This window comes from Malaclemys terrapin, chromosome 19 (genome assembly GCF_027887155.1).
Source record: "Malaclemys terrapin pileata isolate rMalTer1 chromosome 19, rMalTer1.hap1, whole genome shotgun sequence".
NCBI lineage: Eukaryota > Metazoa > Chordata > Testudines > Emydidae > Malaclemys > Malaclemys terrapin.
This window is the reverse complement of record NC_071523.1, coordinates 16,884,971-16,912,729: the sequence shown is the minus strand read 5'-3', so window position 1 is coordinate 16,912,729 and position 27,759 is coordinate 16,884,971. Positions and strand designations below refer to the sequence as shown.

Genomic DNA, 27,759 nt, shown 5'->3' with positions numbered 1-27,759 from the left:
TTAATGTCTGCACAGATATTTTTAACCCTTGGACCTCAATTTTTGTGTGTCAGCAGCAATCACATGACTGCAAGAGTGTGAGTGAAGCCTGGGCGTTAAAAGCTAGAATATAGCTCTTCACTGTGTATGAAATCAAATACTATCTTGGTCTAAAGGGGAGTCTTCTAAGTCTGGAACTGGCAACTGACAAAAATTGTGTGTGGCACAATTGCTCCCTATTTGCAAATGTTTCATAGTGATACTACACTAAGTTGAATATTCTCATTTTATCAACCATCTTCTTTGAGCTCTACACAAAAGGCTTATAGTTCCTGTGCAAGTGAACAATGATTTTTCACAGCTTTACTAGCAATGTGCAATTCTCCATAACACACTGATCTTATGTTAGAGTGCAACCTGCAAGACTCTTGCTTCCCAAGATCATAGGGTTTCTGGGAACGCAATAGTAAAAAACAGCCTCAGTCTAGAACCATGTGAAGCCTTGTAGACATGTTTGAAGCAGTTTTCAAAGGAACATAGAAATTGCCATACCAGATCAGCCTGAAGGTCCAGCTAGTTCAGTATTCTGTCTCGAACAGCAGTTAATACCAAATGGTTCAGAGGAAAGTGCAAGAAATTCCATAATGAAGAATTATGGAATAACCTGCTCACAGAGGAAGTTTCTTCTGAAGCCTAGTTAGCCAGGCCATAGCTACACTAGCAAATATGTTTCAAAATTCCAACCATTGTTTCAGCTGGCATCTGACAGCTAAATTTTACTAGATTCCTATAATATGTTCACTTTTCTTTGGGGACTACAGCATACTTTTGACCTGGGTTATAGTATTAAGCACATTTCATTTTATATAATATATTATGTAAAAATTAGGCATTTGCTGTGTTGTAAAATGGATGTTATGTGTACACCTTAACTTTCAAATTGTCTATGTACAGACAGCAAAGAGAAACCATTTTGACAGTTTTTAAAATGCATAGAACTAACTTGTCCAGTTAGTAAGTGTTTAAATAAATAAATAAACAAATGAACAGGACAATGTTCTCCCTTTTTTCTTTTTAGGCTAATAGTATCTAACATAGCACAGAATTTAGTCGATAGTTCTCATACAATACTGAAAAAGGTAAAAATGAAATGGATTCCTCGTTGAGGAGTAGTCTATAATTCTGAAGGCATCTTTTCTAAAATCTCAGGATTTATGTAAATTTCCCTTTATGAATAGCATGTGAGAATGGAACAGACATATAAAGCAGGGCAAAGCAGTAGGAATGTGTGTCATCTAGTGTCACAGGTGCTTGAAATTATGGGAAAGAAATGTTCACTGGTTTGTTATTATATGGTTATAACAAATGATTCATGCCATATATATTTAAGTCTAGCAATACAGGGAAGGAGATGGGACTTAACCCTAGGGAAAAATACCACTGAGAAGACTAAAAGGTGGTTTTCTATTTCTCAACAAGCTCAGAGCCTTGTTTAAAGACAAAATACCTTTTTGGACTTTAAAGCTGCCAAGACACTTCTAGACATAGTCAGACTGGAAATGGGCAAGCTGTTTTGGCAATTAAAGCTGATGAAATTCCACAAGAGCACTTGGGCCTGAACTCTGCTTAACAGTACATGTTTTTAGCTTCTATATGCCATCTCTTTTTTGTATATTTAATACTGGGTGGTCTCCCCTTCATTCAACACAAATTTTAGGGTATCAAAATTACATTTTAATCTCAGTGTTTAAAAAAATCCCCATGTATATATCTATAAACAGTTATGAAACATACCCTTTAAGAAACCCTACTACTCAGAGGAGAGGCTGTTTTGACTGGAACATTGCAGTAGTTGTGTTTATAATTACACTTCAAACACTTTACCAACACCCAGTAAAGCAGACAATAAGCCTCTGAAGTAGTTAAATCTCATCACTAGTTTACAGATGGGAGAAATTAAGCATAAGAGAGATCAAGGCCGCAATCTTGTGGAATGTGGACCTCTAGGCACATGCCCAACTTTATACATGAGTAGTTCCATTGACTTCAGTGGGACTGTACCTGTCCATAGAGATAAACACCCATAAATGCTTTTAGGAATGGAGCATAAGCAAATTGCCTGAGGTTACACAACAGAACAATATTAGCACTGGGAATGTAACCCAAGAGTTGTGATGCTCAGTATTCTACTCTAGACACCTAAGTAACATTTCCTGTTTTGTTATTGGTAAGTTTGAGGGTTGAGTCCTGAACTTAAAACACAGGATGTAGGATTTTTCAAAACACATTTGAATAGTTATTATACAAACAAAAATAAACAAAGACATAGTTACCTAAGTTATTTCACATTATACTAACACACATCAACTAACTCATTCTCTTGAATCATAATCACCAAAACTATCCTTACTCTTAGTAACTACCAATAACCACCCAATTCTGAGGGGGTGGAGGGGTCACTTTTTTTTTTTTTTAAACAAACACATTTCCTAGCATGCACTTCCTCACATACCTGGCCATTTAAATCCTGGAGAAGGAGACAATTACTGACCTACAGAGGAAAGTTTTGAAGCTACAAGGAGCAACTTATTTTCTTTGGTTTATTAAGCAATTGGTCTTATTTTTCTTTTTTAGCTTTATCAGTACACATACAGACAGGATTTTAAGCCACCTTTTTTCTGTGGGTTTTACTGGGTATATTTTAAAGAGTTTGTTTGGCCTTTATGGGCTTCATTATAACTAGTTAGGCAAGAAGAGAAATCCTCTCATGTGACTTACTTAATGTAATAAAGTACAGGAAAATGCATGTGGGACTGTTAATGGAAAAAGACTGGTGTATCTGTATACTTACTTTTGTGCCATTAGGAAAGCAGGTCTTGTTGCTAGGTCACTAAACTGGGATGCAGGAGATCACTTAATCTCTCTGTACCTTAATCCCCAGCTGTAAAATAAGAATAATACTTTTGTTCCCCATCCTTGCTTTTGCTTATTTAGATTAAACTCATTGGAGCAGGGACTATCTCTTACTATAGATTTGTGCAATTGAGTTCCAATCTGTTGGGGCTATGGGCATTGCTGCAATCCAAATAAAACCCTACAGGGATATCTGTGTTTGATTATATTAGATTATGTCACTGCTTGGTTTCTGAATCCCCATGGTAAACTAACAGAGAACTACTTCCAACTTCTTGCTTAGTAGCTTTTTCTCCAAGATCCTGAAAGTGAATAGGTTTCTTATATCTTTAAAAATAAAAAAACCTCTCTATTGTCATGTCCTTTTCTTTCTTCAAACCCAACTTTCTTTTGGGGAGATAATTTATTCTCATGGTAAGTATGTTCACTTTATAATAAAAAGAATTGTTTTCTTTGCAAGGGCACCTTTGCTTAGGCTAGGCTCAAAATTTAACTTTTTAAAAAAAGTTGGTGACCCTTTACAAAACCTAAACTGCTGGAAAGGTTGTCCTGACAGGGAGACTGTTACCCTTGGATTTCAACATTTCCCCTATAGAATCATAAAAATGCAAGGCTGGAGAGACCTCCAGAAGCTAAGTCCAGCCCCTGTGATGAAGCAGGACCAAATACACAAATGAAACGCTGCAGTATGGAGCCTGGGAACCAGAAAGTGAAACTGATCACTCTGCGTTTCATGGTTCCGAAGACAGAAATAAATTGCATAACTAGAAAACTTCACTTGGCCTGATCCCCGTTCTCCTCATCCCCCTCTCCCCGCACTGTTTTATGAGAGGCTAATTAAAGAGCTTTTGGGGAAGATGGGCTAGCTCTGTCTGGTGGACATGACTCCTAGGATGGTGCTGGGGATGGCTAGTGTAGTGCTAAAGCTCCCGCGCTTAAAACTACCAGGAGCTTTACACCACAAATAACGCTTCTTCCTCAACTCCGAGAGCCCCCCTCATGCTTACTCCCTTTGTGGCCCCCGCTTCCCGAACCCCAGTGCCGCTCACCTCCTCTCCCTCCCCGGCTCCCGCACTTGGCCTCTCACCGCTAGTGCTGCTTCACCCCACTTCCCGCCCCGCCTCCCCCATTGCCCTTCTTACTGCCCCCCCTCCTCCCAGGCCGCCTCAGGCTCCATCTCCTCAGTGCCCTTCTCACCCTCCTCAGCCGCGCGGGGCGCGGGGCGGGGCCGGGGGCCGGCCCAGGAGGCGGGGCGGGACCGGCAGCCGGGGTTTCCCGGCCGGGCCGCACGGGCGGGGCGGTTACCGCGCCCAGGCTGGCTCCGCTTCCCGATGGCTGCGGGGAGCTGAGCGGGGACGAGTCGAGAGCCAGGGACCCCCCCCCCACGAGCCGCCGCCTCCCCGGGATCGGCCAGACGCAGCGCGGGTGGCTCCCCCAGCCCGGTGGGGACGCAGCTGGAGTGGGCAGGGGCCGCGGGCGGCGGACACAGCGGCCCCGTTAATGAGCAGCGGCCGGAGGGGCAGGTAAGGGCCTGGGGACCCCTTCCCGCGGAGACTCCCTCCTCACTGGCTGCCGCTGCCCCACTCCCCAGATTCCCCATGACCCTTCTTCCTGGGTCTCCCCGCCCTTTTCACCCTCTTTTCTTCCTCTCCTGCTCTCTGCCCCCCCATCGATCCCTCTCCCTTCCCTCCCAGCCGCCCCGTGCCCCCAGCTTGTCCAGCGCCTACTAGCCTAGAGAGATTGAAAATACCCCCCTTCAGCTTCCCTAGCAGCCCCTCTCTGTAGCTGCTGGAGGAGGAAGAGGTGGGGGTAGGAGTGGGAGAGAGTCTTTCTTTTGAAGGGTTTTTTAAGACAAGAAGGGAAGAGAACCCGGAGTTTTGCAGGGTTCCATTTTTAATTGCAATTAGGCTGGAGTGATTTACACTAGGCACTGTGCTGTTCTTTGTGTGTGTGTGCGCGCGTGTGTGCGTTAAGGTATAAAGGTGAGTTGGCAAAGAAACCGAGCCCTACAGAGGGAGTGTTGCGGGGGGGGGAGGGGGTCTCAAGAAAATGCTGTGGTGTGTGTCTGTGCTGTAATGGTGGAAAATTGAGGAGACAAGGGTGAGACAAACAGGGTAAGACTGCTCTTAGCAGCCCCTAGCCCAGAAAAGGGAACATCTGAGGCTTGGAGTGTGGGTTCACCCTGTTTTTTGTTGTGGGAGGAAGGGTGGGTATGGTCTGTAGTCTTGTTAAAAAACATAGCTAAGGGATTTATCTCGCTTGCATATTTGTTGTTCCTCCATCTGTTATGGTACTGCATATTTTTGTGTGCCTGTAAGTGTAATATCAAAGATCATGGAGGATGTTTGCTACAGCAGAATAAGGGAGTTTCTCCATGGAAGAAATGTTAAAAATATTAAAAACAAACTCCCGCCCCCCAAATTCACAGTTTAGTTATGAAAAGGTTTTCAGTACATTTTTTTTTACCCATTAAAGGTGTTTTCAAAGTAGCTTTTTAAATTTCAATTCTAAAACTGCATATAAAAATGAAAAAGGATGTACGGTCATGTGTATATTTTAAGTAATGAATATGAAATTAGGGAATAGGCAAGACTTTTAAAAAAAAAAATCTTGTCTAGAAAAGAGTCAGGATGACATAGAGGTTATTCCAAGATGTCAATTCATCACTTGTGAAGATTAGCTGAAATTTTAACAAATGTGGTTTTTCAATATTCTCTGAACAAGTCACTACTTGGGACTCATTTCAAATAAGGCATCCTTTCCATGATGTTAACTGCCACATTCTTAGGTATTGTCTACACACTAGAAACAAAGAGGAAAGAACATCTTACAATAAAAGGAAGCTTTAAAAAAAAATCCAGCAAAATTGTTCTTACAGATAACTGACTGAACTCAAGGGGGAAGGGATTTAAAACTGAAAATGAAATGAGACACAACCTTTTTCAGTTTGATCATTTCTGCACTTAGTCGTTGGAGGCTTATTCCACATTTTGAAGCTTGTTTGTTGAGCACAAGGATGTGAATCAAGACAAAGTGCTGTCGATTTATATGTAAAATGTATGTGGAAAAAAAATAAGATTGCACTGAGATCTAAACTCTTCTTAAGTGCTATGCATCAGTCTTTTTAGATAAGAGTGAATTTTTGGGGAGCGAGGTGATAATAGTGCAGTTGTTTTTGGTGGCTGCAGCTTACCGAGGGTGTGTGTTTGATTTTCTTTTTGCTGTGAATGAATGGATCCTTCTGTGCCTGGGCCCAATAACTGCAACAAGATGGCGTTTGCAGCAAGGCAGCTCTCTCATTTTCAACTCCTCCTCATCATAGCTCTGCCAAACTAGATCTTATTCCTTGCATTTTGGATGTCTCTTGTTTTTTGCTTGCTTTCTCCTATTTTTTTGTGGTGGGTAGGGGTTTGGGGGACTGGTAAAACAAACGTTTTTCTTCCTGTTTCAATTTTTGTAGGTTTTCCCCCAAATATATGGGAGGATAGACTAAGTGGGAGGAGTAAATAGTTTTATTGAAATTTTCACATAGGCTGTGACTGGATAAAACAATAACGTGATTTTGTTCTACTATCTAATGCCCGTTATAATGGCATTTAGGAACGTTTTTCTTTTTTCTATTTTAGCCACAAATAGACTTTAAATTTTTTTCTCATAATCCAGAATGTGTATATAAAATCCTGTATGAATGGCTTTGTAATGAATTGTCTGTATGAATTAGACTTGTTTTACCAGTCTAATAATAATAATCAGACCCCAAGTAGTCATTTTTGTGATACAAAGGAGAAGCTCCCTTCTGCTTGAAAATGTTCAGATGATTTGTGGAGGCTTTTAAAACTGCATTTGACCTGAAATAGTTGTCATACTTAGGTCATTATTCTTTTCATTATTGAGAGGTGGAAGAAAAAGGTTATTTGGATATTAAAACTTTTTTCTGTGGTTTATATGGTATACGTCATACTTTAAAATTACATTATACTTTTTTAAAATGTCATCTTGTATATTCCTGAAATGTATAATTTTCCTATTGGTAGTTTATGATGATTTTTATTTATACTGGTGTTAACCTTATTTCTAATTTAAACACCCTCAATAAAATAAACTCTCTAGTTAGTACTTAATAAAATAGATTTACTCCCAAGCATTGTCAAATGACTGTTAACAAGTTTAAAATACATATTACACTATTCTACAAATATTTTGCTGCTTTATAATATGTCTTTTGTGTTCAGATGACCTCTAAACTCTTGATAATGGATCAGGAGTTTTTAGTACTGCTCTATGGATTTATTTTTCTATAATCCATCATTTGCCATTGGTTATACTCTAAATAACCAATCTGTTTTATAGCTTACTTTTGTATTGGGCTTTTGTATTCCATTTTTGTGTTTTGTATTGGAAATGCACAATGTTAGCATTTTTCAAAATGAAGATAAATATTGAAGAAATGAACTACATCTATATAATTAGTTCAATAAATCATTTAAAGGACACTTCTTCAAGAACCTGTCAGTGTTAAGTTTCAGTTTTGAATATTTATTTTTTTATGCCATTGAATTGAAACTAGCTTCACTAGTATTTTTAGTATTTCAGATTTTTCATGTTAAGAACAAGAACTTTATTTTTCAAGTAGGTTACTGTATTGGGCCACTAAGATCACTTGTATTTATTCCTGCTTAGTCTTTGTAGCTGCCAGGTCATTGTGTAGCAAGCATCCTTTCATGAAATCTTTGTTGGTGCCTCATGTTTAGAATCCACTGTAAATCCAGCTGGAACAGCTTTGAGGCCATACCCTCACTTTGAGGAAAATACTTGAAGATGGAATGTTAAACCTAATGAGAATTCACAATTTCTTAAAGTAAAAAAAGCTAGCAGTGTTTCCCACCATTTGAGTGCATAACCTTATCCAATTGTGAACATTTAGTAAAGCAATCTTAGTTTTCATTGTTCCAGTTTTTAAATTTATTTTCCTTGTTCGTGCATTAATATCCTTGGAAATTAGCAATTACTGTGGAATATGAAGAATAGTTTGACTTTTGGTTGTTGTATACCTAACATGTAAATGTGATTGCTTTGGAATATATTCATTAACAACAAATATATATATAATCTATTGTGTGTGTGTGACACCCTTCCCCCAAACCAAATAAGATGTTGCTGGCTGTTGTGTGTAAAACAACTTCCTGGTGTTCTAAAGGTTTAAATTAGGTCATGTAGGAAGCAACTAACTTATCTTCCTTAGCAGTTACGTTTTGAGTTATGATTTCTCAACCACAGTGTGAAATTAGATACCAGTAACTATAAGAAATCAGAATGTAGGGATATAAACTATATATATAACTTCGCTGGAATTTGTGCTTTTTATGTAGTTCCTTTAAGAAGGGTTTTAAGTTAAGTCCCTTCAGAAAGCTGAGATCCAGAAATATATCCTTAACAAAGCAAGATAAATTATCTTTCTTTGTTAGGTTGATTCCCTGCAACTTCCAGGTTAAGGGTATAGAAGTATTAAGGAGATGATGCATTTAATAATTGTTTATTCTTGTGATTGAAATTTGTATTTTGTTGCTTTCTGCTAAAATGACCGTAGGTAGGGCTTGGCTCATGTTGCAGGCTTTGAATTGGATTAAATTCTTACTGTCCATGGATTTTGGCTCTCTGCATTAGTGGATTGGTAATTGATATTCTCAATTTTAATATCCAGTTTTAGCCATATGGCATACCATGTGTTTTGAGACTCCCATTTAGCAACTAGTTTGATACTAACAAATGGAAATGCAAAATCATGTAGTCATATGGATAAATTACTATTAGACAAAACTTCTTAGGACTCTTTCTCTCTCTTCTTCTCCCCCCCGCCCCCCATGCTTACACTGACTAATGCCAACATTTCTTGCCATAACATATTAGTGGTTGTGGTACAGAGACCGTTGATAACCCTGGAAGTGACTTGCTTGTGGTGGTTAGATTCTGTTACTTTGATGGTCAGGATAGGGTGGAGAGCAAGGGTGTTTTTTAACCATAGCCTTAAGTGAAGGCTAAAAAATAGTTTATCAAATTGAAAATCTGGTTTTATTTCTTGGAACCAAAGTTTCAAATTAACTTAAAAAAATTATATATGGATCAGTTTAATGTTGGATTACAATTTAATATATCTCCAAAGGGTATGTGGTGGATCTATGTTCATTTTTCAGCTTTCTCAGCTGAAATGTGTTTGGTTGTTTTTTTTATTGACCAAAAATATATACACAATCTGTACGTACTTTAGCCAGTTGGTAGTTTAGCACAACATTAAAAGATTTTTAAAAGCTTTGAGCTGACTGTTAACTGTGTCTTTGATTACTTTTAAACATTTATGCATATTTTTAAATATATACATTTTTTGCTTGCATTGGGAAGCCTTCTAAGGTAATTCACATTACCATTAGATGCAAAAGTAGATTATTATATTTTTATTACAGCACTGTAAAAATCAAGGCCTTGTTCATTGTGGTTTTAAAGTAGACATAGAGGAAAGGTTAGTCTTGAAGAAAGACAGGCATTTGGATAGGACCATTTGAAAATTTATTGGTTTATGAAGAACAAATTTCTATTACCCATTTAAAAAAATAAAATCGGCATCGTGAACCTGAGGTAACACCTGGTATATCCAAATTTTTTAATATTTGTATATGTAATTTGACCCTGGTGCTTATGACATTTTTTGAACTGCAGTATTGAAATTACTCTGATGTGAAAATATTTCAATTTTAAGAAAGAATTACTTTTATTTAGGTTGAAGACTCAGCTGGAAGTCTAGTATGTTAAACTTAAAGGGCACTGGTTGATTTTTTTTTTTTTCCCCGTGCCTTAAGTTCCTGTGCATTAAAGTCTTCGATGTTTAGCTAAAGGATAACCACATAGCCTACATTTTATAACCTGGGAACATCTTAAGACACACTGCCTATTTGCTATGCATTGCGTATATGCTCATTGTTTCCCATCCATATTGTAATTGGGGATCTCCTTAATCATTCTTCTATGTAAATCCTAGTAAAATTTCTGGAACTTCATAGAAGCATAAACATGATTGGCGGTGAGACTCCAAAATAATCATTCACCAGTCAGTCACAGTAATTTCAAATGCTAGTTTGAACATTGGCTTCTGTTTGGTTCTCCAAATCTGTGACTGATTTGGAGCTGCTCTGTAATTTATTAATATTATATGTTCTGGTGTTTACTGTATTAATATATTGGGTTAGTTTAATATGAGGGTGTCAGGAAAAAAACAAGCAGGAAGGTAAAAGAATGGCCAATAAGTCACTTCTCAGCAAACTCTTCAGACTTAAGAGACAAATGCTAGGAGAGGAAGAGGCCTGCAAACACAGGAGATCAAAGAACTAGGGCATGTTTAAAGGCTAATGCCCCCTCAATAGAAGGGGATAAATAGTTGTGCAGGGCAGCCAGGCTGAGACACAAACCTCTATCACGGGAGTCTAAAGAAGCTAGCCCTGCTTAGGTTACCATCCGAGCATGATAAGGTGGAGATGGAGGTACGTTGTTTTCTAATCCTTTTTTGTTTATGTGCTCTGTTCCTACTGTAAAATAAATAGTTTGTTTTAAAAAGCTGTTTTGTTGTTTGCCTACGGTTGTATATTTCTGAAGGGGAGAAGTGCAGGTTCCTGGACTCAGACCTTCTGAGTAAGCATTGTTACACAGGTTATTGCAGCTCAGGGCCTGGTCTAAGGTCATATTTATGTGAACAATTCGTCTGTGGCAAGTAGGAGCATGAATCTACTCCGTGCTAGCTTGCTGTGGACTAACTGTCCATGTGGATCCTGCTGACGCACGTTAATAGATTGTTAATGCACTTTAATCTAGTTCTCTCTGACACAGAACTAGATCAAAGCGCATTACTGAACAGTTCATGTGGAGCTTGATGACACATTGACAGTGCTCGGTGTGCTAGTGCAGGGTAGATTCACACCCCAGCTTGCCATGAATTAAATGTTTGTGTAGAAAAGCCCAAGAGTGGGAGAATTGTAGAATTCACTCCAGGATATGTAAAGATGCAAGGCCTAAGACCTGAGGGGGTGTACTCAGAGACCAGAAAGGGACAGAGGTGCAGCTAGCTCTATAACGGAGCAGAAGTGACAAGGACGAGATTATCTTCAGTTTGACATTTTCATAGAGAATACTTATAACTTAAAAAAGGGAAAGCCAGTTGCTGAGGATAAGCAGCAGGAGAAAAGAAGGATAAAAGAAGAAACCATGTCTGACTGTGTAAATCTTAGTCTTGGAGAAACACCATGCACTGCTCTAGGTAAATTTTTTTTAGTATTAAAACTTTGCCTTGTAAAAAGTACCTAATGTTGTATTTAAATTTTTAGCCTGCAAAATTTCTCTAGTTTCTGGTGACTGTGTGAAAAGAAAGCATCTTTGACACATGCTAAGGATTACTTGAATTCTGGATAGCTGAACAGCATTTTACATGTGTCCTATTGTTGCTGGGAGTAATTCTGATTTGTGCTCCAGCTGTTGTCAGTTGTATTTATGGTTGAATATCTAATGCTACCACACCCCTCTGAGAAAAATTTCCTTTGCTTTCCTTCTGAAATCTACTGCGCCATCCACAAGCATCCTAATTATAAAATCTGGATTGTCCATAATTAGAATGTTTAGTTGTTTACTTTTATTACAATGGGAGATGCCATAAGGCTGAATACAAGTATGAAGGATCATAATTAAAATATATTGTCATCATCTACAACTCTTTCAAGAAAGGAAAAAAATTGTAATAGCAAAATATGCAGTTCCACAAACTCCTTAATGCGGCCTTACAAACTTGTTGTGAGCATTATAGCAGGTAAGGCACCAAAGCTGCTTGTTCACACTCATTCAGTCATCAAAAATTTACTTGGTCCAGGAAAGTTGAGTGAGTTGAATTTTGCAAGGCTGCCATAAGGTAAAGAATCACCACAAACCAAGGGTGAGTAGGCATCACTGACATGAAAGTTTTGCCTGTTTCTTCTTAACAATCATGGTTGTGATGTACCCTTTCATTTTTGCTCTTGTAAACCACTCTATTCATATTCTAAATAATCTTAACTGCTACCTGCTTTTGTAATTATATTCCCCTCTGCATAAAGAAGAATTATTTGACTTTAGGGAAAAAAACTACTTCTATACTTCTCATCTATTATGTAAACTATGTAAGACCTTTTGCTTGTTAGCTGGTTCTAAACTTTCTGCATTTTTATGTTCCAAACATCTCTATCGTTCGTGTTCTGTTTGCTTATTTGTTTATAAGCAAATTCATGTAAATTTCACTTCTGGGGTACTAGCATGCATGTTGTTTTGAGGAAATAAGTTGCAACAACTGAGAGCCTTATTGAAATGATGTCTATAAATAGAGGTGCTCTAGAATTTTATCTAAAGTGTATGGCTCTTTACACAGGTATTTACTGTGGGTGGGTTTTTTTGTGCTTTGTGGGAAGCTCAGACAGATTACTAACAGATTTTTCTGACAGAAGAATATACAGTTGTTCACTTTTAAAATTACAAGGTAGCTGCTTTAGAGACTGAATTTAAATGACCAATAGTAATGGTCGGCACATTCTTGGAACAACTTGAATTTGTCATTTGAATGCCTGTGGCAACTCTGATTATCCCAGTCATTTTTTACCAGGGGAAAATATGTAGCTGTTTTAATATAGGTTATTTTATGGTTTTGAACTACATGGTATTCTGCAAGAATTAATGTTTAAATATATTGTCGTTAAGGCTTTAAAAGTGGAAAATCTAAGGGCAGACAAGAACATTGATCAGTTTGAAGATTTGAAATCATAGAAACTATGGCTATATCATGGCTCTTGATTCCCTATTTATGTATGCATTATGAAACCCTGTGATATTTTGTTGCAGGCTTTCTTTTGTAGACTTATGCCATAAGTTCTGTTTTGATCTCACTAGAATAAACTATATTGACAGGCTCAAGATGAATTCTTTTCCTCTTCCTTGTCTTCTGTATACCTTTTTTTTTTAATTGTAGGGCTGACAATTCATTCGCTCAGACCATGAGGTTCGATACATGGCATGTTTTGGTGCAAAATATTGTGCTGTATTTACAGTAGACTTTTGCTGTATTTAAAATGCATCAACATAAGCATCAAGTTTGTCACACTGAGGTTTATGATGGTATCATATAAATTAATCTTCCAGCTCTGGTCATACTCAATAAATAAAATAGTAAAATGTATCAAAGTAGGCACTTGTACGCTGTAAGAATCTAAAAAGAAATCTAATTCTCATAGCTAATTTTAAATTGTAGAAATTCACATTAGATGTATGTCCTAGAAGATGCTCTTGTCAAAGTGATCTAACTAAAAATGGGGCTTGTTACTTTCCATAGGTCTGACAAAATAAGGCAGAAAAATGGGGGCAAGGATTCCTGTTGTGATTGTATCCTGCTGAAATCACCGAGACTCCAAATCAGATTATAATATGCCAGGCAAGGAAGTAAAAGTTCCTGTACTTTATTAAACTATTAGAAAGGATAACCATATGTTGCATTGGTGATAGTCATGTAACACACTCTTCATGAGGTAATGAATATTAGGGGTGCTGAAGATCTTGGTGGATAGAGACCACTGTCTGTTAGGTGAAAGTGTTGTCTGTACAAAGATCACCAACAGCTTGCTTGATGGTTTTTATAACAATTTAATTATGCTGCAGATTACGAAGTCCTGAATTTTCATAAGCACTGGCTGCCGCACTGCCTGGCAATCAGTATGCACCTCTTCTGTGCCTGATAACTTGTTTGTTGTTATGACTGTTCCCTTTGCTATTTAAAACCAGATAAGAAATATTTCTTGGACTTGTAGCTGAATGACCCATAAATTCAGTGTTCTAATTTTTAAATTGATGTAGTTATTTTCATAAATTTCATAATCTGGAGCCATACACTAGAGTCAAAGTATTGCTGACCCAGGAACATGTGTTGATAGGCAATGAAAGTCAGAATGACAGAAGGCAGAAACTGCAGTCATTTCAGCTTCTATCTACACCTTCATACTATTTGGATGCAGACTCTGAAAAACTGGGTGTCTTGTTGTTCCCTGGACCTTACGCTGAATTCATCAGGCTCAAAAGTGTAACTTGAATGACAAGAGAATTCTTTGTAGGTTGGTCCTCGCTCGCACTTTAAACTTTCTCAATGGTTTAAAAAAAACCTTAGCGGTTCATATTTATTTTTTCTGTGGGAGTTCCCTTGCCTAGCACACTCTCAGAAGCCCTTTTAGTCTAGTGCTGCTGCTGACATCATAAACAGTTCCTCTTTTCACTTTCAAGAGGAGCTCCAGTGGCCCAGTAAGTATTTCAAAATATGACATTATTTTTCTGCCACCTCTTCACTGCATGCATGATTTTAGCAGCCAATAGATCATGAACCTCTAATTAGAATACTGCTTTATACTAATTTGAAGTAGTTGTAATTGTGTATGGCGATGATATGGGAAAATAAGATTGTATTTAAGAATCACTGTGTTTTGAAGTTTGAGATAGTATTACTTGTCAGGGCTAGAAACAAATTGTGTATATCAGCCCTCTTGGGTTCACAAGTTTTGGACCTTGAAGCTTGCTAGTTTTGCAGAATAGGCACTGATCAGGGTTTTAATGCAGAAAGGTCCAGTCCAGTGTGCAGAACATAAGTGTGCTTAGCTTGTAAATTCCATGTCTTGTACAGAACCAATCCCACTGTTGCTGCTTAACAAATAATAGAAAATGTTAATAGCACAGTTAGGACGTTTACAGAGATTAGCAACTGAGCAGAAAAATTAAATTACTTCAAACATGTTGATCAGCTTTTTTGATTAAAAATATTCAGTTAATGTCCGTAAATAAGCTTCCAATTGTGTTCTGCAATAGCTCTTTCGTATTTTGAATGCTTCTGACAACTATGATGGGAGAATTGGGACTTCATGGACAATCAAACTACAATCACTGCAGCTACAGCAGGTTTTGTTAGACAAGTTATTAGCTCTTTGTAGAAAAAGTTTGAGTTAGAAGCTGCATAAAATTATTAGAAAGTGAAGTCTTTTTGTTGAAAGAGACATTGTTGGGATAAAAATTCTATTAGTTTAGTTTAAAAGTTTATTACCTGTGTCATCGTCATAGTATAAATGGAGAAAAATAAAGTGTACTCAAATATTTAAAAATCCAATTTATCTTTCACTCAGTTTGGACAATGAAGCTAGACTAGTCAGTTTCAGTTTCCTTTCATAGTCAATTTACTTTCTAATTCTCAGCAAAGCATTGTACTTGGATTTCCAGCACTGTAGGGAAATGCTTTATATAAACACATTTGTTAATACAAGTATATTTGTTGGTAGCAAGAGGAAATCCAAAAACACTTAAAAAAAAAAAAATAGAACCGAAATATATAGGGCTTTTAGACCCAGGTGTAGTAGTTTGTAGATGTGGCTACTTGAGTGTTCTCTAACCTGCTGATGCTTCTTAGTGTTGTATACATAAGATTTAATCATAAGTTGTTTTTTTTTATGCAATTTTGTTGCATTTTCCTCAAATCCTCCACTTTGTCATTGAATAGAATATCCTGAGAAAATGTTTTTTGTTTTGTTTTTTTTAAGCTGTGTAAATTGCTTGATAATGGGGAAGATGTTTCAAGCCACATTTGAAGTTTTGTGGCAAAGCATCCTGGCAAATCTCCAGATATAAGAGGATGGCCTGCATATAATATAATGTGATCTTTTAATGTTTCTAGTCACTTGCAACCTCTTTTTTCACAAAGATAAATATGAACTCATATACTAAACTAGGTCTTGAATTTCCTTCATGCTTGTTAGCTTGAGGACTAAGTCTACAATATAGAGTGAAAAATGGCATGTCTCCAGGCTGGGCCTTGAAACCATGCCCCCTTACAGTTTAAAGGAATATATGCTGGCTGTCTTGTACTATAAGTAATTAGAATATATTTTCAAATAACTTTCTATTTACTGTATTTAAAAAAAAAACAAAAAACATTGTTCAATCCTTCCCTCAGTTGGAGTCCTTTTCAGTATGTCTTAAGGCCGTAATACTGCAAGGGGATCATCTTGCACAGTTCCGTTAAAGGCAGTCAGTCAGTGGTAAGAATCGACATGGCCAAAGTGATTTGCAGGATCAGGCACTAATATTACAAGGTTTTTGAAGCAGGGAATTTGCCTTTATCTGTATGGTAAAGCAGAATGTTTATCGATAGTGGAATATAAGTAACCAAACTAATTTTCAATACAGCTTGTATTCCTTTACAGCACTAAGGCCCCAGTCCAGCAAGACATTTAAGTGTGAATAGTTCTGCCAAAGTCAGTGACATTATTCACATGTTTAACTTTAAACATGTGCTTAAATGCCTTGCAGGATAAGGGCTGGTGGCCAGAACACTTTTTCCACTAATTCTGCACATGGAAAATATGCCTAGATGTTTTTTAGGTACAATTGTTAAGATTCACACTCATTGAGAAAAGAGTTTAAGAACTCTTTGCTTAGGTTGACCATCTCTCCTATTTTTGGATTGTTGGAATCTTATTTGTGTGGATTAATTCACACTGCTAAAAGTACCATTGTAGAAGTTAATACAATTTAATTGGCTGCCTTGGTATACTTTAGAGAGACAAGGTGGGTGAGATAAGTATCTTTTATTGGACTAGTTTCTGTTTGTGAGAGAGACAAGCTTTCGAGCTTACACAGAGCTCTTCTTAAGCTCTTCTACCTTAAGGCTGTTCTACGACAGACCTTACAATTGCACAGCTGTACTGATGCAACTGCGACACTGTAAGGTCTCCTGTGTAGCTGCTCTATGCCGTCAGGAGAGAGCTTTCGCATTGGCATAATTAAACCTACTGCCACTTATTAGAAGTGGTATGTCAACAGGAGTGAGTCTCCTGCTGACATAGCACTGTCCACCCCTGCACTTCTGTCTGTGAAATTTGTTTGGTCAGGGGTATGTTTTTTTCACACCCCTGACTGACAGAAGTGCTTGTGTAGACATAGCCTAAGTGATGTGATGAGAACAGGAGCAATAAATGATCCTTGTCAACTTCACTCAATTTCCTGATTAACAGGCATGTATTTGTAAAGGGAAAAGGATTACTATGCTAGTTTAGATATAGTCTACACAGCAAATTAAAATATCTAAAGTAAATTGTAAAATCTTAATTTTTAATTTTATATTTTGAGACCACTAAGTATTTACCGTATATACTTGTTCATTAGTCCGTTTGTTTATAAGCCGACATCCCCACCCCCAAAAATGGAAAGGTAAAAATAGCAAAAACTGTGTGACCCTTTCATAAGCTGACCCTATATTTCAGGGGTTGGAAAACTTTGGCTCCCGGCCCATCAGGGTAAGCTGCTGGCGGGTCGGGACGTTTTGTTTACTTGGAGCGTTTTCAGGCTTGGAGCCCCTCAGCTCCCTGTGGCTGCGGTTCGCCGTTCCCAGCTAATGGGAGCCGCGGGAAGTGGCGTGCGAACCGCGGCCATGGGGAGCTGTGGGGCTCCATGTCTGCAGTCGCTCCAGGTAAACAAAAGGACAATGTATTAGATATTCAATTCAATGATTCCATAGAGTTTAAAATACTTAAATTTTGGTGTAGACCTGATTATAAGCCGACTCTTGCTCTTTGATGCATCATAAGCCGAATATTTTGGTAAAACAGTGAACGAGTATATATGGTAATTAGCACAGTGTACAGAATAGACAGTGATCATTTAAAAGAAATAAAGTAATTTTTTTTTTAAAGCATTGATGGATTGCATGGTGGGTCAGTCTTTATGCTCTAGATTTAAATATAAATTAATTTTTCATGTCTTGAATGTTCCTATTTTTGACTACCGATATCTGTTTAAACAAGGTATTGTTCCAATACAACCACTCTTCTCCAATTTAATCCCATCATGAAGGTCCTAATACTCACATTGATGTCACTTCCAGTGCAGTGGTAATGTCATCAACAGCATGATTTATGATTTTATCAAGGTCAAGCAGCAGGGGAAAGCTTTTTTGTTAAGGGACAAGTACATTATTGTGCTCAAAGCTCAAATTGATTTTTCACAGGCAGTTGGGAGCACAGTTCCTCCCTATCATAAAATAGCAGCAGAGTCAATCCACATTTTCTGCTGCAGACTTGAGGTTTTGGTAACATTTCTAAGGCCATGTCTACACTGCAAAATTAAGCCGACCTAACTTAGGTTGGCATACAGCTGCCGCAGTAGTTGCACCTTGGCTCCTTTTGTCAGCAGTGCATGTCCTCACCAGGAGCATTTGTATTGATTGTACAATCAGTGTGAGGTATTGTGGGATGGCACTTGAAAGCCTGTAACAGTCAATGTAAGCGACGCAGTGTCTACATGACCACATCAACCTTAGCTCTGTGCTGCTTGTGGAGGTGAAATTATTAAATTGGCATAGCAGGGCAGTTATGTTGGCAGGAGTGAAATTTAAGTGTAGACAATTCCATAGTTACATCGATATAAGCTGTCTTGCATCAACTTAACTCTAGTGTTGACCAGACTTAAGTGTTTTTAACCCGCTATCACCCCTTGGTTGAGGATGTAGTCAATGGATCTACATAGTTGTGAATCTATTGGCCAAGTCCCCCCTGCACCTCCTTCAACCTATTCTATGTCCTCCATGTGCCCATAGGTAGAACTTCAGTGGCATGATCCCTCAGAATCTTGCTATCCCTTTGTGGTGGAACTGCATTTTTTTTTTCCCAAGACTTCTTTAGCTTGTATTTGGGCTGGAGAATTGGAGTCACATAGCCAAAAAGACGTGAACCATAATTTGGGAAAGGGACACAGAAAGTGAAAAACTAACCAGATAACTCATTGGTTTGTTTTTTTCCTGCAAGCAATCTTCAGTGTGAGAGTTCTTTGTTTCTCAAAGCATGTAGCCCAATACTTCATCTGGTTTTTAAGGAATGGAGCTTGAAATTAATTGAGCTTCAGGGAGCGTGTCTCAGCCCACATGGAGTGATAGTAGCATTGGATATATGTGCATGGAAAAAGCAGATACAACTAAAAATAACATGTGCCCAAAGAAGGAAATGGGGCATTCGGTTCTTATTGTTTGGCTTTCCTATTCTGTTCTAAAAAATTGGAATTAATAGTAACAGATGTAAAAATATTTTACTTGTGTCCATAGAATAATTCTGAACTTTAGGTACTAAGAAGATGGATTTGTGTATTCAGATACTTAAGGCCCCATATGTTGCACATTAGAAGAGATTATAGGGGACCAAAAGTGAGATTTGGGGCTGACTATTGCAGGAGGGGAGCACAACTGATATGACCAAATTGCAAGGAGCCCCCCTTCATGAGCATTGCAAGTCTGGGGTTCTGGAGGGAGCAGAGGCTTCTCTGGATGGTACTTGTTCCCTTGAAATCCTGTGGATTATATGGCGCAAAACCCTGAAGTATCAAAACTTCCTCCCTCCTCAGTGGGACTAGTAGCAGACAGAAACCAATGGTAGAGTGGCCACATTCAGAGCTTGTTACGTGGAAGGGCAGCCTCTTCATGATGCCTTGATATGATTGCAAGCCCACGCCTTGCATCACTTTTGTGTCAACTAGCATTCGTCCACCCCATGAGGCGTTAACACTGGGCATTCCATGTGGTGGAATGCACAGAACTTGTTTACCCTTCCAAAGATTTTTCCACAGCAGGGGATGATATGAACCATGACTTGAGTTTAAAATGTCAGATATGAAATTGCTATTTTGCAACCGCAGTATTTTGAACTCTTGAGGGATGTTAGTTTTGATACTTTCGGATAGTGCTATCTTAAATACTTATTTTGGAAAGTAAAGTTTTGGTCAAGAGGCCTTTTTTAGGAATAAATAGTCAAGTTCTTTTTGTTGTGGTTGATCATACTTTTTTCCTGCACAGGTTGTTCTTGTAGGCCTCTAGGCTGAAACAGCATTGCTAATTCTGTGTTCAGCCTGAGGCCTTAGCTACGTCAGGCATTTTTAGGAGATAAATGTTAGAGCAGCTCCATGGCAGGAACACTAAGGAATGCACGTCTCAGGTGATGAATGACTTACTGCCGTGTGGTCCTTACCTACTCAAGTCATATCTACACTACAGCGGCACAGCTATGGCACTAGCTGTGCCATTGTAGCGCTGTCGTGCAGACGCTTCCTACCTCGCTGCAAGGGGGTTTCCTGTCAACGTTAGTTAATCCATCTCTCCAAGAGGTGGTAACTAGGGCCACGGAAAAATCGTTCTGTGGACCTAGCTGGGTCTACACTAGGGGTTAGGTTGTCCTACTTATGGCACTAAATTTTTCACAGCCCTGAGCTACGTAACAGGGTTGATCTAATTTTTAAGAGTAGACCAGTCCTTGGAGCGCACTTAGACAACATGGTGATTTTAAAACAAAAGCAAATAGGACCCTGTTTAGTATTTCCCTCTCCTGCTGCCACCTGCAGAGTTGCACTAGCGTTAACAGCTGTAGTGAAATGAAAGTTCAGTTCAGCACAGCCAGGGATAACGCTATGGCTTTTTGTGCATATATTTGATATAGCTGCATGAGCAATCTTTTCTCTTATTTTGTTATTCCAAGTAAAAATTTTGTCATTTTAGTCCTGGTCTACACGGGGGAGGGATCGATCTAAGTTACACAACTTCAGCTACGTGAATAACATAGCTGAAATCGACGTACTTAGATCAACTTACTGTGGCGTCTTCACCACGGTGAGTCAACTCCTGCCGCTCCCCCATCAACTCTGCCTGCGCCTCTTGCAGCGCTGGAGTACAGGAGTCAACGGGAAAGCGCTCGGGGGTCGATTTATTGTGTCTAGCGATCCCTGCTGGATCAATCGCTGCCCGCCAATCCAGTGGGTAGTGAAGACCTACCCTTAGGTGGCATCTCCAGTGCTGGAAGTTTGTAACGGAGATAGCCCATTCTGTATGGTCCTCTGCTAATCTCTTTGTGGATGAATAGTCGCTTTGATCCACCCATATCAAAAATTCTGTCACCCTCACATACACATGCTGTAGAAACTTTCTGCGTTTTGTGTGATCTCTTTGATTATAAACTCATTGAGGAAGGAACTCTTATCTTCTGTACTGTACAACAGCAAACACGGATAATACTTAACAATAATACATTTTTATTCTAAATCTTCCTAAATTATTGTATTCCTTCTCTTCTGCAGTTCCTTTCACCCCACCTGGTATTCTGCTTTATGTTCCTGTAACTTCATAACTATAGGAAATGCTGGCTTCTGTACGCTATTAGTACTAATGGGCCAGAAGTGAAAATTGACTGGATGGATCATCAGAGCAGAAAAAGGGGTAGTAGCTTGCTTCTTTAAAGTGCCATTGTCTTTTGCTACTGAAATGTAAGGTCATCTTTGCAATGAGTGTGACCATGGGGGGGGAGGGGTTTGAGTTGTAATTAAAGTGTAGTATCTCAAAAAATAAGAATACCAGAGTTTGTCTTGCACAAATCAGTGTAAAAGGAATTTGTTAAAGGTGAGGATGCAACAAACTTACCATACAAATTTGAACTTTGCTGAAGAATGAATTAATTTAAATATTCTGATATAGCTGCTGTATTCAGTTGTTTTACCTCAGTATTGAAGGCATCTCTTATTAGATCAGAATGGTTGCTATACATACTATATTTATTATGAACAGCTGGATAAAAGTATGGTATGGCACGGCACATCGTTAATTTTCTGCTTCTTGCTAGTTTGTCCTATGATACTGTTGTCAAATATCTATATAGGTTTGCTTTATTTGGAGTATATTATTGTGAAGGGTTAAAATAAGTAATTTCTTTGCTACTTGACCACACTTAGACAGAGAATTGCTTATCAGTTCAGAGAAGATTATGAAGCATGAGAGGTGATAACATTTCCAGAATTCGGTAAACAAGGGCGTGAATATCCTTTTTTCTTAATGAAACCTCAAGAAAATTGCAAATTACCTGTCTTTCAAGATTGATGTACTAGATGACTTGAGTATACCCTACTTCATTATCTGATATTCACAGGTCCGGTGATGAACACTTCTTCTAAAAGGCCACTTAAAAACCTGTAGCAAAGAGAAAAATAAACTTGATCACTCCAGTTTTTCTTATAGTTAAGTTGACATTGTGTAAACAATCATTACTTTTATAAAAATTGTATTTGCAACACTGAATGAGGTTCATCAGGTTGGTGATCTCATTCTTTCATGATTCATTGAACATTATTAGCCTAGTTGGGGAAACTAATATATGAACAGAGAACCTTGAAGGTGTTTAATATTTAAAAATCAAGTGAGATTGTTGCATCTGAGTCTTGTCATTTAAAGATGTCTAGGAATCTTTGCAAAAACAAAATGTCCATACTTTAATTTGAGTAAGCCTTATTCATGCAAGTCAGCATGATAGTCAACTGACGCTTAGTAGAAGTCCTTCTCTAGAACAATATGAATATTGCAGGTCAGGAATAAACTGTGCTGGCTGAACTGTGTGTGAGGAAACAATGCTTTGTCCACAGTAAGCTTGACTCCTCTCACTTTCACTACAGCAAAATCAACTCAAATTTAAGAGATGTAAAAAAATGTTCATACCCATTCCATAAATTATCAGCACATCAAAGAGTGAAATAGTTTCCCTGAAACTAGTTCTTTTATGGAATTGGTGCTCTTGTGTGTGAAGTTTCAGAGGCAGTTAAAAAGTGGCCAGTCTCTAGTGCTCAGGATCCACATATCCACCAAAAGGTTCTCGCTCTACATCTTGGGAAGCTGCCATATGTGAGCTGCTAATCTTAACTTTTGCTTTCTTATTTAGTGAGAATCTGATCGGAGGGAAATATCTCTGCAAGTACTTCCACGAATGTCATGTTTCACACCAGTTCTCAGATCATTCATGGTTCTGGGCTTCCCTTTTACTTTGACAAAACTAATCTGTTCTTTGTTTCTGGAGTCATTCTTGAGTGACAGGATTTAATGTCTTTGAACAGAACTGTGTGATTTCTGTCTTTGGGTAGTTTCTCGATTCCTGTCTGTTCTATAGAGCATATAAAGGGAATAACTTCATATACTCTTGCAATTTTTTTTGCTCCCCTATTAATTGGCTTTTACCTCCTTCAGTGGGCAGTTCTTGGAGCTTTCAGCTCTTCAAGGAATAGATTTTTCTCTCCTTCAGCAACAGCTCCATTATTGCAGAGAGAGGATTAAAATAGCAGCAATCAGTCAAAAAGGAATTGAAATAGATGTTATAACTGGGCTATATTGATAGACGGGCCCTACACAAGAGTCAGACCTTGGCCAGACTGTCTCTGAACATGGAATTGAAAAGCAGTCTTTGAAATGTGGTTTCTAAAGAAGTGAATGTCCTGGGATACGAGTTTAGTTTAATCAGAATACAGTTTTAGAACGGTTGTCTATGTAAACATATTAAATCGGCTCACATTACCCACATTCTCAAATTTAAAAACAGCAGAGGCACCACCAACTTTCCATCCCAAGTAGGTTGTCTTTTTTTCTTCTTTTCTGACACTGAGCCTTCATGAGTTTAGTCTCCCTGTTCTTCTTAATAAGCAGCATTATGATTACAGGAACATCCGTAGAGAGTATTGTCATACGGGCCCTGAGCTATTAAGAAGAAATGCTTTATTTTCCACTAGAAACATCCTCAAAATGTAACTACCTGAAGGCATTAAAGTTGTACTCTATGCTAGCAATAGCTTTGTGGGCAAAGAGAGTGTGCTGTCCAACAGAAGTGATCTCCTGGGCTGGAACGTCATCTTGTGTATTTTTGACAGTGTTCACCCAGTTAGCTACACTTGCAGCTATCAGCTGTTGGAGCTTTTAGGCGGGCACTCCTTATTGTGCTTGAGAAAATGAATCAACACGACCATTCTGTCTGGATGAATGTTTATTCAAATCACTGTTGAAGTAGTCAGCGAAGACTAGATGATATATTCCCTTTGGTGTTAGTCCAACTTGTTAATTGTATCATGGGGTCAGTATTAGGCAAGAGGAGAGGGAGTCTCTGAATCTGTTCTTCCTCTCAAGAGCTGTGTAAGTTGATTGCAACACATCTAGCTTCTGCTACCATTGAAAGTTGTACACTTTTCAGTGTAGAATATAGTTTGGGTGAGATCTTATTTTGTTGCTTTTGAGTAATGTAGAACACTCTTTTGTAGCATAATTTGGCTTGGTGAATAGGGTTCTAGTATTGGTCAAACCAGTTTTACGTCACTAAAGGAACAAAGTGGAACAAATACAACATTATCTCTTGAAGATCGCTTTTACAGCCGCCTCAGTAAAAAAAAAAATAGCACTTTTACGAAACAGTTGTAGCCTGTATTCTTCATTTCACTGGTTTAATGTGCTCAGTATTCGAGGCAATCAAGTAAGGAAGGATATGAAGACTATGGTAGCAGCATAACCTTGTGTAAATTCTAATTCATTGAATTGTCTAATGGAGGGCACATAGTTTAAGAAGGGCTCCGTATTTCACTAGCCTAGCAAAGATGTGTGTTAATGCTAAATGTACAATATATTTCAAAACGGTTCATGAAGTAGGTGTTTAAATGTGTTGAAGCAACTTTTTGCTACAAATAAGTTTATCTTTGAAAACTGGTTAGGAGGGAAATGTTAAATTTTTACTGTAGGAATTTGCTAGGTTATGATTACGTCATTGGTTGCTCTGTCACAGCTGGAATTAGTTGTAAATTGCTTGGGTCAACAACACAGACTGCTTCCACTCCTTTGATTTTAATGCATATTTTTTGGTTTATGCTGCTGTTGGAATTTCCCTTCTTTAAGCTCTCCAAAACCATTAACTCATTGATTCAGCTGATCTAGTAATAAGAGATGACACAAATTCTAAACATATGTTGTCTCCATACTTTAAATTTTCTAAAAATTAAATTGCTTCTAATCTTCACTTTACATAGTTGTCAAACAACCATGTACATCTGCATGTTCATGCAGATATTTTATAATACACCCCAGTTAAACCTTGTTTCATGATATGGTAATAGTGTGTCCTTTACAAGTTTACTTCCCTTTCCCCCCCACCCCCATTGCAGTTTTACAGTTTTTCAATCCACAGTGTATTTTTTTTTTCTCTTTATCCCAGGTTTCCTAGTGGCTCATCATTTTTTGTTCTCTTTTAAATGTGCTTCAAGCAGTCTTGAAGCTAAAGATCTTTTTATTACGATTATAGGAAAAACAACTGTGAAATGGAGCAATTTTCTTTGCATCCATTGAAAATTGGACCAGAGTTGTTGTGGCCAAAATTGGTTCTTCCAGTCTTGACAAGGAATTACTAAGTGAACTGTTGTCTGGTGTTGTCTGGACAGACTGCTACAAGTTCAGTTGGTTCAGACTGGTTGAATCTGAGGGTGCAACTAACGTTTTTTACCTGGAATCGTGGATTCTACATTTCATGTAAGGAGGCTAGTTTTTTCTCTTAATCAAGTATGGTTAGATTTCTTTGCTTGCGTTACTTATCACTTCAGCTATGTTCTGTTGTGTTGGAATTTTAGTATAACTTTCCCTTATGATCCTAAGGGAAAGGATTTTCTCTCTCTCTTTTTTTTTTTTTTTTTTAAAGTATTTTTGGTGTGATTATTAATTGTGAGAAGCGTAGACCTACATTTTTTTGGAGCTGGGAGACGCAATTGCAGTTTAACAAATCAGGCGAATCATGAGCAGCAGTACAAACTGCCACTTCATCCATCTTCCCCTTGACGCTGATGTGCTTCTATCCTGACCTGGGGATGCCAGCTCCCGGAATGAGAGGGAGGTTCACTTTCCATGTCACATTTGTGCCCTTGGCCTCTCTTCTAGGACTGCAAAAAGAGTTGCAGTTCATGCTGTTTGTGATATTTTTGTAGTGTAGACAATTGTCTACTGAGCTGGTCTGAATCGCAACTCGCCGGCAGTGTTTTGAACCAACAACCTTGAGGTAAAAGACCCTATTTTCTGTACACTGACCCATCCAGTCTTCTCAAGTGTCACTGCAACCTACAATGACAACCACAGAATATCAACATCACAGTGAAGGTAGTCAAATCTCTGATTCCAGCTTCATGTTTGAAATGCTGAACAGGTTTTCTCTGCCAAAATACCACTTGTCAACACTTGAGTATATTTTAGAAGACATATGTGGCCTTTGAGCATCTTTATCTGATGATGATGGCTTAACTCATACCCTCAGTCCTGGTGCCCAGTTACTTCCAATGTCTACACCTCTGAACAAATGATATTCATCCATGTAAGGGTACTAGACTTTCCTTAGTCTTGTGTGAGGTATTAACTTACTGTCTCCTTAAAGGTGCCAGTTTTGGAGGTGGGTGGGTGACTGGGTTGAGGGAAGTGTTCCTAAAGGAAATTTCAGGCAGAAGGCTCATTCCTTCACTAATTGCTAAATATGTATTGTATCTAGTCACCTAAAAACCATCATCAGAGGTCTCTTCTCAACAGTGGTAATCTACTTACTTACTTTTCCAGGATCTATTTCTCTATGTATCTGCTATGAAGTTAGGTTTCTCCTAAAGAGGAAGTGATACCTTCAGAAACCTGATTCATTCTTCATGTATGTTTGAAATTGCAGTGTGTCAGCTAGATACATTAGTGTAGAATGCTGAGTATTTTACATATAACTTCAATATAAAACCTTTAATTTCTAGTGTGGTTTTGCTTTTAACAGTTGGGCATTTCTTGTTTTGGTAACTGCATAAAGAAATTCCAGCTCTGAAATACTTTAAACCCTTTTATTTGTCTAAAATGATAGTGTAATATAACTTGTTTAACAAAATAACAGCCTTTGCATTCCATATGTACAGCTAGCATTGCTATATGTTAGAGCTTAAGTAGAATAGATCCAAAATATGCTATTTTACAGCTGTGTTCCATCCACTCTTAAGACTTCTCAAATATTTTTTCTCTTTTGAAAAGTAAATCTCCAGTAATCTTAGAAATCTAAAGAAAAATCAAGCCACAGTAAGACACATTACTCTCTGGTTTTGCTAAGGGGTGTGTGTGTGTGTGTGTGTGTGTGTGTGTGTGTATTTATATTTAAGTAACAAAGACTTAAAAAGCTAACTTGGATGCAGTATGTAATTGTGTGCAGCTTTAGGGTGTGGCTTTTCTTCATTCTGATTCCTTTCCAGTTTCCATTAGTAATCATGAACATTTTCTTTCTCTGTTTCATGCAGGCTTCCCTAAGTTTATGAAAAAGGTAGGGAGAGAATTGTATTGTGAGCAAGGAACTTTAACTTTTTAGAGATTTCTTTTTAAAAGATATGTAATAAAAAGAAATACTAGTAAAAGACCAGACAATTCTCTTATGGTAATTTTGCCCAGTGGAGAGATGTATGATGTTGGTGATCAAGTCTATTGAGATAGCAGTAGTACTGCTTTTTGAGTAAAAATTGTAATACTACAGGATCCTTATGAATTTAATTTTATAAGTAGACTAAATGTAGTCATTGACTTTTTCATATTTACATCCAGGTTTGTGCTGACAAACTGTATTTCTAACATTGGCAGTGTGCACAGTTACGAGATACAATTACAAATGTTGGGAAGCAGTTAAGGAAGCAACCTTACATAGTCTATATTAATATTATTTATATAAGTATATAGTATATTTATATAGTTTAAAAAAATATTGATGCAACAATTAGGTGATAATTAAAATTGGTGAGGAAATGCAAAAGGTGTTAATCCCAAGTATTTTGGCAGTACAGGGGGCCACCCAGGCCTTTGGGGGCAGCTTGGTGTCCCTGTTGCTAGTAACAATGGAATGTGGTGGGTCTTTTGGAAGAGGGCAGCTCCTCATGAGTGCCTCTGCAGGAGGAGATTTTATGCACCATCCCGTG

The 27,759-nt window shown here is 38.1% G+C and overlaps 2 protein-coding genes across 5 annotated transcripts in view; one reads left to right on the top strand and one right to left on the bottom strand.

Moving 5' to 3' along the window:
* CALML6 (calmodulin like 6) overlaps positions 1 to 27,759 on the bottom strand; it is a 190,437-nt gene that overhangs the window by 61,479 nt on the left and 101,199 nt on the right. Inside the window, exons 1-2 of one of the 4 annotated variants that reach the window (XM_054008945.1) lie at positions 4,090 to 4,163; positions 2,831 to 2,920 (exon numbers count right to left, since the gene is read on the bottom strand). The gene's annotated coding sequence lies outside the window, so the exon portion shown is untranslated. Of the gene's footprint in view, positions 1 to 2,830; positions 2,921 to 3,006; positions 3,071 to 3,941; positions 3,994 to 4,089; positions 4,164 to 21,860; positions 21,968 to 27,759 lie in introns of those variants that run through there. The other 3 variants (XM_054008946.1, XM_054008948.1, XM_054008949.1) reach the window with 3 other exon arrangements.
* GNB1 (G protein subunit beta 1) overlaps positions 4,248 to 27,759 on the top strand; it is an 83,125-nt gene continuing 59,613 nt past the window's right edge. The window contains exon 1 of the mRNA XM_054008941.1: positions 4,248 to 4,415. The gene's annotated coding sequence lies outside the window, so the exon portion shown is untranslated. The remainder of the gene's footprint in view (positions 4,416 to 27,759) is intronic.